This window comes from Tamandua tetradactyla, chromosome 14 (genome assembly GCF_023851605.1).
Source record: "Tamandua tetradactyla isolate mTamTet1 chromosome 14, mTamTet1.pri, whole genome shotgun sequence".
NCBI lineage: Eukaryota > Metazoa > Chordata > Mammalia > Pilosa > Myrmecophagidae > Tamandua > Tamandua tetradactyla.
Window position 1 is genome coordinate 48,126,707 of NC_135340.1, and position 15,475 is coordinate 48,142,181.

A 15,475-nucleotide genomic window follows, 5' to 3' on the forward strand; every position below is an offset into this window, starting at 1 on the left:
GGAGATGATCTGATTACAGTATCAATCATACAGTATTGAATAGGGACTACTCCACATTTATGAAATGGGATTTCGATGAAAACATGGCTTTTCTAGGGGGTATACTTCCTTTCAAACCAGCACAATGTGCCTTCTCAGTTAAAAGAAAAACGATGGACATGATTGACCATCTTTGAGTGAAGGTATCCTCTTGTTGATGCCTTAATTTGGACATTTTTGTATCTTAGAACTGTAAATTTGTAACTTAATAAATCTCCTTTGAAAAAGCCAATCCACTTTGGTATAGTGCAGTCCAGTAGCTTTAGCAAACTGAAACGGTGATGATATCACCTTCACCAATCTGCAGAGTTGTTATGTAAAATCAGAGTTAATATTCGTAAAGCACTTACAGGGCCTGGCTACATGGTAAGTGCTATGTGACTATTTGTTAAATAGAATAACATACAGCGCTACAGGCTTTGTTCTTCCTGGTCTCCTGAAGAACCAGCTGTGACTGAAACTTTCCCAGAGCTCAAATATGGCTTGTGTTGTCCAAAATATCATGTGAAAATTTCCCTCCTCCTCCACACCTATAGAAGTTTCTTCATTTGGCCCTCACAGAAGCCATATGGTTCAGGGGTCTGTTCTAGATGTCTAAACTTCTCATGAGATTTATTCTATTTTGGTGAAAAAGAAAATGAACAGATATTAGGTTTTGCTTTAGTTTGCTAAGACTGCCAGAATGCAATATACTTGAGATGGATTGGCTTTTATAAAGGAGATTTATCTAGTTAACAAATTTGCTGATTTTGGAAGGCACACAGTGATGCCTACTGACCTTCTCTCATGGCTTCTGGGTTCAAATGGCTTTTTCTGGTGGTGTTTCCTTTCTGCATATCCAAATGTCTGGGTCTGAACCAGCTCTGAGCACTCACTAGAGCCCTGCTGAGCTCTACTGAGCTCTCCTTTTAAGCCTCACTCATTGCAGAAGGGACTCCTCTTAACTGACCACCATCTAATCAGTCATAGATTAATTTCACTTGCTGATGATTTAAGTCCCTAGTAATAGAACACTAGGCACCATCACCTGGTCAAGTTGACACCTGAACCTATCACAGGTACTACTTCCCAGACAACTGTTAGTACATTCTTTATGTTCAACAAAATATTATAAAAGAGGAGGAGAGGATCTACAAAGACATGTCATGGAAGAAACTGAGCCAGATTTCCAGAAACATAAGTACAGTGAAAACTGACTTGATTCTCTGGAAATCTGTGACTTTCTGAACAGAAAAAAAGAATGGGAAACTCACTGACAATATATATTTATTTCCTACATTGTTAAAATTTAATATTACAGCTATTAGAATTACAGCCAATTTTTATTTATTCCAGAGCTGATAAGTCAGATCTGGGATTTTACAAGTCTCTTTCGAGTGTGTCCCTCCCACCCCATCCCTGCGACTTTCTTCAGTTTGATCAATTACAAAGCATGTGGAGTCAGACATGAAATTTGTTATCTCATAATATGGCCACATTCCTAAAGCAAACTGTATAGTACCTTTCCTCCTAGCAGGAAGACTATCCTAGCAGACAGTATAAGGGACCACACCCCTTGCAGCATCCATGTTCCCTGGAGCGGTTTAACTGAGGCCTTTGGTTGAACACTCTGACCAAGCAGTTACATATTCTTGTCTGCTGTATCATTATTTAGTTTCGCAACAAAGTTGAATGCCTTATGTCCTCATATTGTCACTAACAGAAACTGGGTACTCAATACCAGCTTTCAACTCCAGGTTGAGCTTAGAATCATACCTATAGAGCTTTGGGGAAGATTTCTGATGCTGAAGTACCCATGGAGAGTTAATATTCAAACTTTCAGACTTTGATTAAAACACTAAGAATTAGGCTGTAGCAGCTACTACCACAGCTTATAATCAGGTATTTTATATGCTTGTTTATTTATTTTATCCTTTACTTTGTTCCTCAAAGTTGAACAAAGCTACCATAGAATTCCTCTTCCAGGAAAACAAAATGAAAATACAGAGCTCTCATGTCTTTTCTTTCTCCTTGACCTGTGTTTAACTCTGTAATAATTTCTTTTCCAACTCAAGTTGTTCCGGCAAGTACACTCTTTGCTCTCTAACTTGACCCCACTTCCTGATGAGTGGTCTTTTCATTTCTTTGCTAAGTCCTAAAGGTTTTACATTCTGCAACTTTCTCTGCCAAATAGCTCTAGGCATAACTGCTTATAAAAATCATGACAGTCATAAAACACTAGATTTTGAAGGAAGCTTAGAGACCATCTAGTCCAACCCCCTCATTTTATAGTTAAAGAAATTTAGCTCCAAAGATGATAAATAACATGTTCAGCTGATTTGTAGACTGGGCAGAATTTTTCCAAACTAATTTTTTGAACTTGGGTAGAAAATACAACTAAAAGAATTTTAAAGGATACACACTTGATCCTTTTGAATATCATAAGAATATAATTTATAGGGCCAATTTACAAATCATGTGTTCTAATACAGAATAAAACTGTGATATAAGAAATAGTTAAACGAGGTTGGGGATTAATATGTTTTTAATAGACCATTTATTACAAGTGGTGTCAGGTATACTAGTTAATTGAGGGTTGGTTAGGTCAGACTAAGGAGATTGCTTTGCTTTAGCTAATACCTCTTTTTTATTAGGTTTGAGGGAAAATATAGCAATACAAACAGAGAGAAGGAATTTCAACATGGGAATCAGGTAAGGCTCAATAAACTATTGCTATTATTATTATTACTGTTAATATAATATGACTATTTGTGCCTATCAGATGATAACTCTAGTTTGGCAATAAGAAGTCCAGACAAGAAATTACAAATCACCTTTGTGTCCAGAACATCCATCTAGCTAGAGTCAAAGATGAAAAGCTTGTGACTTCCCCATGTTCTTTCTACTGCCCACTCACTCCAGATATAGAGTTCTCCTAGTGTGGCCACGAATAACTCACAGAGTCTGAAAAGCCATTCTTCATTACTGCTCTAGGTCTCTCTTTGCAAGACAGCATATCTCACAAACAGGTCCATCCCCAACATTCATGGGCCTGGGGAAAATGTTCAAATGGATGTCTATATCCCCTCCTGTAGATGTCCCTTCCTTTGCTCTGTACTGACTTCAAAGAGACTTGTAAATAAGTTAGTAGATTCCACTCCACACATTGAAGTTCTAGCCATACCTTGAAATGCACATTCCAGGAACAGCCACCCTTGACCACCCTGTGGGAAGTGCTGTCTGCTCTTAAGAGGACAGATATGGGCAGAAGCCCAAGCAGAGCCTGGAAGCTGGCTTGGGGCTTTATGTAAACAGAGAATTATGGGTTTTCTGGGTTGAGGGAACTTGGTCTAGGAAGAGGAAAAGAAGGTTCCAGGAGGGCAAATCCCCTTGGCCACAGAGATCTGCCACCCTGTGAGGAGGAGAAGGAGGGGCAGAGGGGGTCCAGTTATTGTCCTCTAAAATGTAGACTCCAGGACAGAAGCCCTGGCTGACTGAATCAAAAGCAGTATTTCCCTCAAGAAAACCCTGATATAGAGTCCTACCATAGGTATTGCCTCTTGGGTTGGACCCTTACAAGGAATGGAGGCAGAAATGGTTGATGGTCAGAAAGAGGCAATCTTAATTTAAGCAAGTTATTATTATTTTTAGCAGGGAAGGTGTTTAAGAGATGCTTTAAAAAACAACTGAAAGAACATGACTGTTCTAAAACTATGTCATGTTGGAACTCAAATGATTGTAAGGATCATTATGCCAGTTTGAGGTTATTATGTACTCCAGAAAAGCCATGTCTTTTAATCCTCATTAAATATTGCTGGGTGGGAGCTTTTTTATTGTTCCCATGGAGATGTGATCCACCCAATTGTGGGTGGTAACTTTTGATTACATGGTTTCTGTGGAGATATGTCTCTACCCACTAAAGGTGAGGTTGCTTACTGGAGCCCTTTTAGAGGGAACCATTTTGGAAAATGGTTGAGAGCAACCAGAATCAAGGGAGTTCACACAACCATAGATCTTTGGAGATAAAGGAGGAAAACACCCCCGGGGGAGCTTCAGGAAACAAGAAGCCAGGAGCAAAACCTAGCAAAAGTCACATAAGCCCTCCCAGCTGAGAGAGAAATCCTGAACTTCATTGGCCTTTCTTCAGTGAAGGTAACCTCTTGTTAGTGCCTTAATTTGGACATTTTCACGACCTTAGAAATGTAAACTTGCAATTTAACAAATTCCCCTGTTTAAAAGCCGTTCTGTTTCTGGTATATTGCCTTCTGGTAGCTTGCTGACTAAAACAATCATCTAATACACAAGGAATGATACCAGGAAGACAAACAACTTGTCCGAGGTCAGAATGCAAATTAGCGAAAGAACTCAAGCAAAAACTTGTGTTTCCAGGCTCTCCTCTAAGGACTGGGTTCATTCCATGACCTGGTGCTGGATCCCTTTTAAGCAACATGGAGAAAGAATGGCCACATGGAAATTGTTAATGCTATGTTTCTTTTCAGTGATGTAACAGAGCAGAGCTGCAACTGCCAACAGCTTCTGCTGAAACTGCAAATCAAAAACCAGTCAGACTATGTGTATGCGGTGTGTGTGTATGTGCGTGTGCATGAGAGAGAGAAAGAGAGAGAGAGGGAGAGGAAAAGAAGGGAGGGGAAGCATTGAAATGATGGGGCCAATGTCTTGGTTGTGGGCATTGTGCTTCAGAGAAGCTTTTTCTTCTTTTAATCCAACCCAAGAAGTATTGCACTTAGTACTAAGCACTTCAACTTGGGAAGCTGGTGGAGTGGGAAGAGGTAGAGATGAGGAAGGGAGTAAGTAATAGGGGCTCTGTGTGGCCCCTCACTCCCACTCACTCCCACTTACTCCCACTACATATCAATTCCATTCATAACCTCCACACAATCAGCAATGTTTGTTTTAAACATGAAGGCTAGGAAATAAAATACATTAAAGTAGCAAGAATGGTCTATGGATCGATTAATAGCGTTAAAAAATTAATATCTGTGGTCTATGAAAAAGAGAATTAGATGGAGCACAGAATTTGTTTTCCAGTTCCAGCCCTGCAGCAAGTCACTTAATCTTACTGAGTCAGTTTTCCCAAAGGTAAAGTGTAAATAAGAAAACAAGTTCTTAATATTTGTAACAGCAAAAAAATGGGGGAAAAAACTAAATGTCCAACAATGGTGAAATAAATTATGGTTTACTTATATGCTGGAATATTGTCAACATTAAAAATAATGGTTTTGAAAAATTTTGGCAGTAGAATAAAAATTCACAATATAATATTAAGTGAAAAAGGCATGAAACAGAAACTATACATATTAAATTATACCAATTGTAGATAATATACATATATGCCTATAAAATACTTGAAAAATATATCAAAATATTAATTTTATTATCTCTGGGTAGTAAGATTAGAGATGATTTTAATTTTATTTTTATATAGTATTTTTCCAAATTGAATTTAATGAACAGGTACACATTTTATAACCAGGAAAAGATGTTTTTTAATGGAAACAATGTGTTCTAGCCTAATTCATAAGCATGTTATGAAGAAAACAGAAATAATGTATATTTAAAAACTCTGAATTCTGAAAAACATGTGCCAAATAATCCAAGTATTTATTTTAAAGGACGTTTTTGATGTAGGTCTCCATGCACAGTTTTTTTCTTAATAATGAGTAGATGTTCCTGGGAGTCATCATCCCAGTCATTAGAAGAGCACAGCATGTGTGCCACTTACCATTTCAGAGTTATTTCTGTCTGCTGATTTTTTCCAAGAAAAAAATCAAATCTGCCTTGACCATCTTGCCATAATTTTATCCAGTCATCAGGAGGAATGACCAACTCTTTGGGAAGGTCTTTGTGCATGAGATGGGGCATGAGGTAGGGGTGGCTTCAATTTCAACCCCCTTTTCAGCAGTCACTGCCTACCATCTCATGTCCTTTCTCCGTGGACGCATGTAGTAAGTTGAAGGAGTGGTAAGATGGGTTCTCAGGAGATGAAAGCATGTAGCAAGCAGGGCTGGGTTGGAGGTATCTGAATTGAATATGGCATCCTGGTAGGGTAAGGTAGGAATCAGCCACTTATGGACCACTGTCAAGCACTTACTTGACATGAATTCATCTAATCTAACAATCCTATGAGTTGTCATGCCACTCCTTTTTTTTTTCTCTTCAATCGAGAAACCTAAGCTCAGAGAGGCAAAACAACTTGTCCAAGATCACACAGCCAATAAATGCTGATACCAGGTTTTACTGGTTCTGAATTGTATGATTTTCCCTCTGTAGTCCAATTATTTCCAGAATTGGTTAGCATCAGTTTCACCCAAGGAGAGTTTCGAAAGTACAAATCCCTAAAGACCATCCCTAGAAATTCTGACTTCTAGGTCAGGAGTGGGATCAAGTACTCCATGGTTTTAAAAGCTTCAATGATGATTTTCTCATCAGGGAAGTTTAAGGGCCCCTGCTGCATTCCAGAATGTGGCTTCCATATCAACAATGGGACAGGATGCTTAATGTGCATGGGCCCTGAAGCTTAGCAGTCAGTGATGCTGGGGTAAGGTGTGTGTGTGTGGGTGGTGGTGGTGGTGGTGGTAGGGGTGATACATGTGAACTTCACACAATGCACGAACCCCCACTCTTGACCCTTGCTAGTTCTTCATCCTGTCTCTCCTCCTAGATCAGAATTTGGGAAAAGCAGCATTAAGAAAGGTGCTAAAACAAAAAAATACAAATGTGACAATATAGAAGAAAATGTCATCAGCAGAACTCCTTAGAGAGAGCTATGTTTATGGTTGAAAAGAAGAAGCCTCTTAGGATGGGGTTGGGATCACAGCGGAGAAGCTGAGTGTCCCCACCCCCACCTCACCCCCACATTACTTTTCTCCAGGCTTAGTCACCTTCTTTAAATTTAACAAATACATTAAAAATATTGCCTTGAAGAGGCACAGGATTGGGCCCGTGCACCTCTATAATTTGATACTGCCCTATCTCTCACACTATCTCCTCATATTACTTTCCCTGCCCTCCAGGTTTCTGCACATCTGTTCCCCTTGGTTGGGACACTGGTCTGTCCTCTTTCACTACTTTCCTTTCACTTATTTCATTATTGTTAGTTTCTCGGGTCTCGGCTTAAAATTTCCTTTCTCAGGGAGGGTTCCTCAACTTAAGGTTAGAGACCATTAGTATATGTTCTCAAAACTCTTTATTATAGCACTCATCACATTTCATTGTCATTGCTTATCTAAATTGCCTATTTCCCCTTAAACGGTGATCTCTTTGAAGGCAGGGACTTTTCTATCTTGTCCACTGCCATTTCCTCATAGCTAGTCCAATGCTCATTAAATTTTTATTGAGTGATTGAATGAACTGAGAGTGTGGGGCTATGCGAATAGGGACCCCCTCTACTTAGTAAGGTCAAGGTCTGGGACCAGAACTGTGATCAGTTCACAGGAACTTCATCTACAGAGTCCCTAACTTTATTACAGCTCAGCCTTATCCTTATGGAACTAAGACTCTCCAGATGAGAATCAGGAGCACAAGTTTCACCCCAGGTGGGTGACCTTTGGCCACCTGCTATTCTCTTTGTTTCTCAGAGCTTTTTGGAGTAGCAAAGTAAAATGTAGGAAAGCACTTTGAAAATAAAACGAATATCAATCTGGATTAGTGGAGACATAGAAGAGATGTGCTCATTTTTGAAGGTCCATGGCTGGGACAAAGAGTTTGCATTCTGGTTCCCATTTTTCCCACCTCAAGCCATACATCTTGTACAGTCAGCACAGTCCGCACTTTGAAACTCCTCATGAGCCCCCACTCAACACCACCATTGCCTGGTTGATTCATACAGTTTGTGTGTTATTGCAAAGGAAACAGCAAGAGGAGAGAGGAAAAAAGTGGCAGCATTTACTGGTGTAAGAATGTGGAAGAACTGTCCAAAACTTTCCAGATTCCTTTCTCTAAGGGATAATTTCTGCAAGTATTTTGAGATTGCAAAATTAAATATCTGTGCCAGAACCGCCCTCCCTAAACTGACAATGCTAGAACTCTCCCTCAGATTATTAACATGAGAATCTTTAAATAATAGCTGCCTTAATGTAATTCCATAACATTTCAGGACAAGCTATCAAATGGTGGTAAGTAGGAAAAGCAAAACCAACTACAAATATAAGTTAAAGAATTAAAAGAAGAGTTGCCAGATTCAGCAAATAAAAATATATGGGGCATATGTATACTAAAATATTACTTATTGTTTATCTAAACTTCAAATTTATCTGGATGTCCTGTTTACCTGGAAACCCAAATGGTGAGGCTTTTATTCCTCCCTTGATTTTGTTCTAATTATTCCATAGTGGAAAAATAAAATGTTGTTTTACACACTATTTATTTAGTGGCATTTTAAAGCATACATTGTCTAAATGCTTTGGATATTACCATTTAGTTCCTTTGAAGTTACATTTCCCTTCAAAGTAGTCATTTTTTCCCCTCATCTTTTTATATAGGAGATTAATATTTAGTTTACCTTTTTAAATCTTTCATGCATTTTCTGTGTTTTAACCTTAAATCAAAAGAACTTTTTATCATTACTGTTTTTTATTACATTATAGTTCAATAATATGAATTACCATAAATTATCTGAAGACAAATTTTAAAAATTCACCACTTGACTCAGTGGTAAATCTTGGGCATTCCATGGAGTAAAGAGCCAAAACAGACAAAATGTTGGAAAGTATGGTTTTATTTCTTTCTAGTGATAAGAGACCAGGGTAAACCCCTCAAGTCTGTGTTTGCTGGTCCTAGAGCCAGACATTTTCAAGATCTGTGACCTTTTCTCTTGGGAGATTCTAAGCGCTACTTTCAAAGGAGTAGGATAGCTGCTGCTACTCTGTGGATGCCTTATATGATAAAAATTTCTCTTTTTTCCCAACAATTTTTTTTTCTGATTTCAGTAGCCAATCCTTTTGTTTTTAAAGAGACAGTTTTGGAAATACAGAAATGTACACTGAAGATTAAAAACTTGCATTATTCCACATTCCTACTAACCAGAGATAGGCACTGCTAAATAAAAATACTGACTGTGCAAGGTTAAAAAAAATAGAATCTTTCAGAAGGGTCAAAAATGTAAATAAAAATCTCTCTTTTCCCTCTCCCTATTTAGTTCCATATTCCAGAGATATTCAGTTTTAACACAATAAGAACATCATTCAAACTATTATGTAAGTATTTCCAGTAAAAGCCACTACTATAGTAGCTGCAAGTTGGCTATTTGGGAAACAGATTCTGAGACAGTCTTGTGCAGGAAGTTACCTTGTCCTTCAATAAGACAGCACGCTTTAGCTAGGACAATTCTGAAAGAGTGACTAAGCTGAGAGCTGTCAACACTCTCACCAGCAAAAGGAGTGAGTACGTCGGTCCTGAGAAAGGTGGAGAGGTGGCAATCTGGGAAATATTCCGCAGCATCCGCTACACGTAGTGTAATTGAACTCAGGGGGAAACGAAATATAATCCTATCACCAAACCTTAGTAACTCAAGAGATAATATCTCAAGCACCAACTTTCAATGGGTTCTTTTAAAATTTCGTTTTCACTTCTGAAAGTTTCTCTAGATCATATTCACCACTATTTCTAATCTTTGCCCTCTCTATTGCATTTGTTTCTCTTGAGTTTGGGGAATACCTCCTCAAGTAACTTATTCAAACTTGGTACGTGGCTGGTCCAACTTCTGAGTCCTTTGTTTGCCCAAAAATGTCTAGCCTAAAGTAGCAAATTATTTAGCTCTCACACTTGAGAGATAATTTAGCTACTTATAGAAACTTAAGTATAAAAACCTTGTTCTTTCAGAACTTCAAAAGGTCTTGTCTTATTATCATCTAGCACCGGTCTTGAGATGAGTGATGTCAGTCTGAATCTCACTGTTTTATAGACAATCTGGTTTTGTTCTCTGAAAGGTTTAGAATTTTTTTATCCTCATAGTTCAGAATTTTATCAGTATATATCTAGATTTGGGCCTTGTTTTCATGCATTCTGTTCAGCAGTCAGTGGACTTTTTATTTTATTTTTTTATAGAAATGCATTCATAAGTAGAAAGAGTATCATTATGTACTTCCATTTATCATCATCCAGCATCAAAAATTATCAACTCATGGTCAATCTTACTTTTTTTATACTTCTACTTAATCCTCCCAACTTATCCTCCCCCATAATTATTTTAGAGCAAACCCCAGATATTTCATTTAATTGGTAAATATTTCAGTATATATCTCTAAAAAGGTAAAGATCTTTTTAAAAATATCCACAGTATCATAATCACCCCTAAAAAATCAACAGCATTTTTAATATCATTGAATATCTAAGAAGGTTTCACATTTCCCTGATTGTCTCACAGTTTTCTTTTTTATGTTTTATGAACCTCACTTTTAACAAATATTTACATAAACAATAAATGAGGAAATCACCAAGGTCCAAAGGGAGCAGATGAGTCCTTACAAAGTGATTTCTAGGGTGTGTTCACATGCATTGTCATTCTCTAAGAATGCTTATATTCTAAAAGCAGCACAATTAGCCTGTTCAGCAGGGACCTAATCCTGTTTGTATAGTGTTGTTGAAATATTTTAATATTTTTGCCTCAGAAAATCCAAAGATGAGAAACTGATGACTGTTTGGTATATTCAATGTAATATAAAAAAATTCATTCCACATATCCAAATGAGGAAGACTTCTTTTTAAAATGACCTTCAGGCTTCCAGACTCCTTCTTCATTTTTCTCTTTCATGTAAGCGCCAAAGAACATACAGTAGAGAGTTGCAGCAACTCCAAAGTAATCAGTTTGGTAGTTTAATGGTTTCTTGCTGAGCATCTCAATATACTGTTATACACTTTACTGTAAATGTAATTCCGTTTGGAAAAAGGTTCAGATCTATACTCTCACCAAGGTCAGTCAGTACCAGGCCAGCAGATAAGTCATCATTTCTATCATCTTATTCCAAAAGTCTGTTTCCAAGTATGAAATTTTCTGGCATAATGTCCCCATGAACGATTTTGCAGTCATGAATTTATTCAACCATGTACAGCATTTTGATAGCAAAAGAGACGATTAGAACTTGGGCCATCACTTTAAAAATTTTTTTCTTATAGAGGTTAAATGACATTTAATAGTGTCTCAAAGCTGAAGAATACTCCTACTAATACACTGCTGTTCTGGAATAAATGGGCAGACTAGAACTTGATAAAAATGTGGCATGCGTGGCTTGAGTCTCTTCATCAGCTGGGTTCCAGTGTAGAATTCCCAGGGGTTTGCATACTCCTGGAACTTTAAAACAACGTTCTATTTACATTTGATATCGTTTACATCTTCGTGGATAGTAACTTCATATATTTTGACAAAGCTCCTTCTCCAAGAAGGTGATTAACACAGAGGAGAAAAGAACCCAATTGAAATTCAGTCTTGGACTTGAAGGCTGAGAGTTTATATTGCTGTTCAAAAGTACTTGGATAGGAGCTCACTCATTTAGAAATCCCAGATAAAAGTTTGAGAACCAGCTTATCATCCCATGGGTTCTCAACAATGAAGTTTGGAGCACCGACATTTCTGACCAAACTATTTTGTACCTGTTCTTCCTGGAGCTTGTTACTGGCTTCTGGTGAGTCCTGTGCAATGACAAGGTCAGTGCCTGTAAATTGACATGCCAGCGGTGGGCTGGCTCAGGAGTAGGGGTGCTGAAGATACGTCTACAGGGAACACTTGTTCTGGGCCTTTTTCATGAATTGGACTGAACTTTCTGATTTTTGAGGGCTTTCCCATGTTTTCTTCGTAAGAATCCAAAGTCACACGGGTAAACTGTTTTGCCACCACATTATCTTTATCTTCTAGAGCATGCTCTTAGCCTGCCCAGAAGCATGTGGTATGGTGTAGATGCAAGTTGTGGGGCAGACATGATGTCTCCTGGGTCCATGGGACTGGGGGCCAAGATTTTATTGCAGCACATCCTTTATATGGTGGAATCATCCCCAAACTCTTCTGAGTGAGGCACATCATTTGGTTTTGAAGGAAAGCTGCTTATAGAGCATTCTCCAAAGTTCCTGGCTCCTGTGGGTTTGTTTTTAGGCTGTGGCAATCCATAATTTTCTTTGTTTGCATCTTCAAACACAGGAAAAGCAGATAACAAAGAAGAGATAATCTTATTGATTCCCTAAGCCCCAGAAGACTTTGCATTTTTAAAGAACTGGGCTTCAAATGCATCTTCATTTTTATCTAGAAATGACCATTTATCTTTGTCATCATAAATTTCAGGAAGTGTAGGAGCCTGAAAGACATCTATGATGAAAACCAATGCTTCTTTTGTATAGACAGTGGGCAATGGCTGTGCTTTGGATGGTGTTCTAGTTTGCTAACTGCCGGAATGCAGTATACCAGAAATGGAATGGTTTTTAAAAGGGGGAGTTTAATGAATTGTTAGTTTACAGTTCTAAGGCCAAGAAAATGTCCCAATTAAAACAAGTCTATAGAAATGTCCAATCTAAGGCATCCATCCAGGGAAAGATAACTCGGTTCAAGAAGGCTGATGAAGTTCATGGATTTTCTCTCAAGTGAGGAGATACATGGCGAACACAGTCAGGGCTTCTCTCTCAGCTGGAAGGGCACATGGCGAACATGGCGTCATCTGTTAGCTTTCTCTCCTGGCTTCTGGTTTCATGAAGCTCCCTGGGAGGCATTTTTCTTCTTCATCTCCAAAAGTTGCTGGCTGGTGGACTCTCTGCTTTGTGGTGCTGCAGCATTCTCTGCTCTCTCTGAATCTCCCATTCTCCAAAATGTTTCCTCTTTTATAGGACTCCAATAAACCAATCAAGACCCACCCAAATGGGTGGAGACATGTCATCACCTAATCCAGTTTAACAACCACTTTTGACTACATCACATCTACAGGGAGATGATCTGATTACAGTTTCAAACATGCAGTACTGAATAGGGATTATTCTACCTTTATGAAATGGGATTTTGATTAAAATATGGCTTTTTTAGGGGGCATACTTCCTTTCAAACCAGCACAGATGGTGTGGCCTGAACCGTTCCCAGTGCTGTGTTTGGAGTTGTATGAAAAGAACTCATGTTCACAAGCTTAGGTGTTTCACATACTTCTTTTATTGCTGTTCCACTCTGACATGAATTCATTAGTACTTTTATTTACATGTCTGGCATCTTTTCTGGCTACTGCAAAAACGGGTCTGTCACTAGCTGGCCTGTTCAAGGAACAGGATGAGCTGCACTCTAGCTGGCAGCTAAGGACACCAGAGAAGAAGAAACAGCATTCGCCTTGGGAAAGGTAGCAGGAGGTACCTCTTTAGGTTTCTCTTCCATGTTCTTCAAAAACATTAGCTTCTTTCGTTTTTGTGTCATGTGTGTCTTCATTTACCCATTGTTCATGCTTTCTTGGTTGTTGAATTCAGGACTCTCAGTTCTTCAAAGGAAAAGTCTGATTCTCCACGAATAAGCGTCTCCTTTCAATATATAACAATTTGCTGACCCTCAGCTTTGGCTGTCATAGATGTGTGTACAGAATATGCTCAGTTGGAAATCATGAACATCCTTCATTCCATATTTGGCTCTTTATCACAAGCTGAAGACATCACTCCAGGAAGTTCTGAAACCTGATTCTTGGAAACCAAGGCTGAGGTATTTCTTGGATCTGATGTTGATGTTAACATTTGGTTTAAAATTTGTGCATTATGCAGAGGTTCTGAGGTTCTAGCCTGAACTGGCAAATGAGTCTCAGGAAGGCGGGTTCTGAAATAACTTGGACTGTTGTTGCAGTAACTCTCTAGGCTTCTCCCGATTTCGAATTCCCCTTTGAAAAAACAGCAGTGGCATGCTGCTGCAACTGTTCCACATCTTCTAGATGGCCAGCCCAGGCTATGTACAGAGGCAGTGACAGGGCCCCAACCTCATGGCTGAACAGAAACTCAAAAAACTGATGACCTCACTTTTGCACTCAGCAAATTGTAAACATTCACTGATGAATCTTGGGTCATTGTGGCACATCTTCTTATTGAAAAATTCCTTCATTAATCCTAGAATGAGCTGGGACTCAGCATCAAGGGACTGAGAAAACCTCGACTAAAAGGGGGAAGAGAGAAATGAGACAAAATAAAGTATCAGTGGCTGAGAGATTTCAAACGGAGTCAAGAGATTATCTTGGAGGTTATACTTATGTATTACATAGGCATCACCTTTTTAGTTTAAGGTGCATTAGGCTAGAGGGAAGTGCCTGAAACTGTAGAGCTGTGTTCCAGTAGCCATGTTTCTTGAGGATGATTGTATAATGATAAAGCTTTCGTAATGCGACTGTGTGATTGTGAAAACCTTGTGTCTGCTGCTCCTTTTGTCTATGGTATGGACAGATGAGTAAAACATATGGATTAAAAATAAATAAATAATAGGGGGACAAATGTTAAAATAAGAAAATATTTATCGTGTAGATGGAAATACTAGTGACAATTAGAGGGAGGGGTAAGGAAAAGGGATATAGTATGTCTGAGTCTTTTCTTGTTTCTTTTTATTTTCTGGAGTGATGCAAACGTCCTAAAAAATGCTCATGGTGATGAATTTATTACTATGTGATGATACTGTGAGCCATTGCTTGTACACCATGTATGGAATGTTTGTATGTTCAGAATATATGTTCTTGTATGTTGTTTTATCAATAAAAAATAAATAAACAAAAAATTAAAAAAAACTCCTTCATTAAATGTTCTAATGGAATTGTCAGTTCTTATCTACCCACAGCATGTAACTTTCCCACTCAACAAATGGGTCATCATACTTGCATGCAACTCTCTGGGAGGTTCGTGGCACAGGTCGCATTTTTTTTTTTTAAATAATTTTTGTTTGTTTCTTTTAGTTTACTCACATCTGAATGTACATGGACCTTTTTTGTTTGTTTAATTAGAGCAGTCGTATGTTCATGGAAATATTATTCAAAATTCAACAGAATTCCCATATACCACCCCGCCCCCATTCACGCAATCTCTCCTATTAACATTTTACATTAGTGTGCTGTCTTCATTACAACTGAGGAAACAATATTATTATATAATCATCAACTATAGTACCTAATTTACTTTAGGGTTCAGTCTTTGTGTCATATAGTTCTAAGGGTTTTTAGATTTGTTTTTCCTTTAAGCAAAAGCCAAATAAGATCCACTTGCTGTAATTTGTTGATAGATTTCTCCCTACCCTCCCCCACTTTAAAAATATATTCCTTTTTATATATTTGTTGAAGAAACTTGGTTGTTTGTCCAGTTAGTCTCCTGTGTTCTGGATTTTTTAGATCATATCTTCATGGTATCATTTAAAAATAATGCTTTGCTCATTTATTTCTTATAAACTGATAGTTGGATCTAGAGATAGAATCTCATTCAGGTTAAATGTTTTTGCAAAAATACCTAAATGGTGGTATATAAT

General features: G+C 38.1%; 1 pseudogene; it reads right to left on the minus strand.

The window, feature by feature from the left end:
• Positions 1-10,543: 10,543 nt before the first annotated feature.
• Positions 10,544-13,903, minus strand: LOC143655447 (mitotic checkpoint serine/threonine-protein kinase BUB1 pseudogene; annotated as a pseudogene).
• Between the last annotated feature and the right edge of the window lie 1,572 nt (positions 13,904-15,475).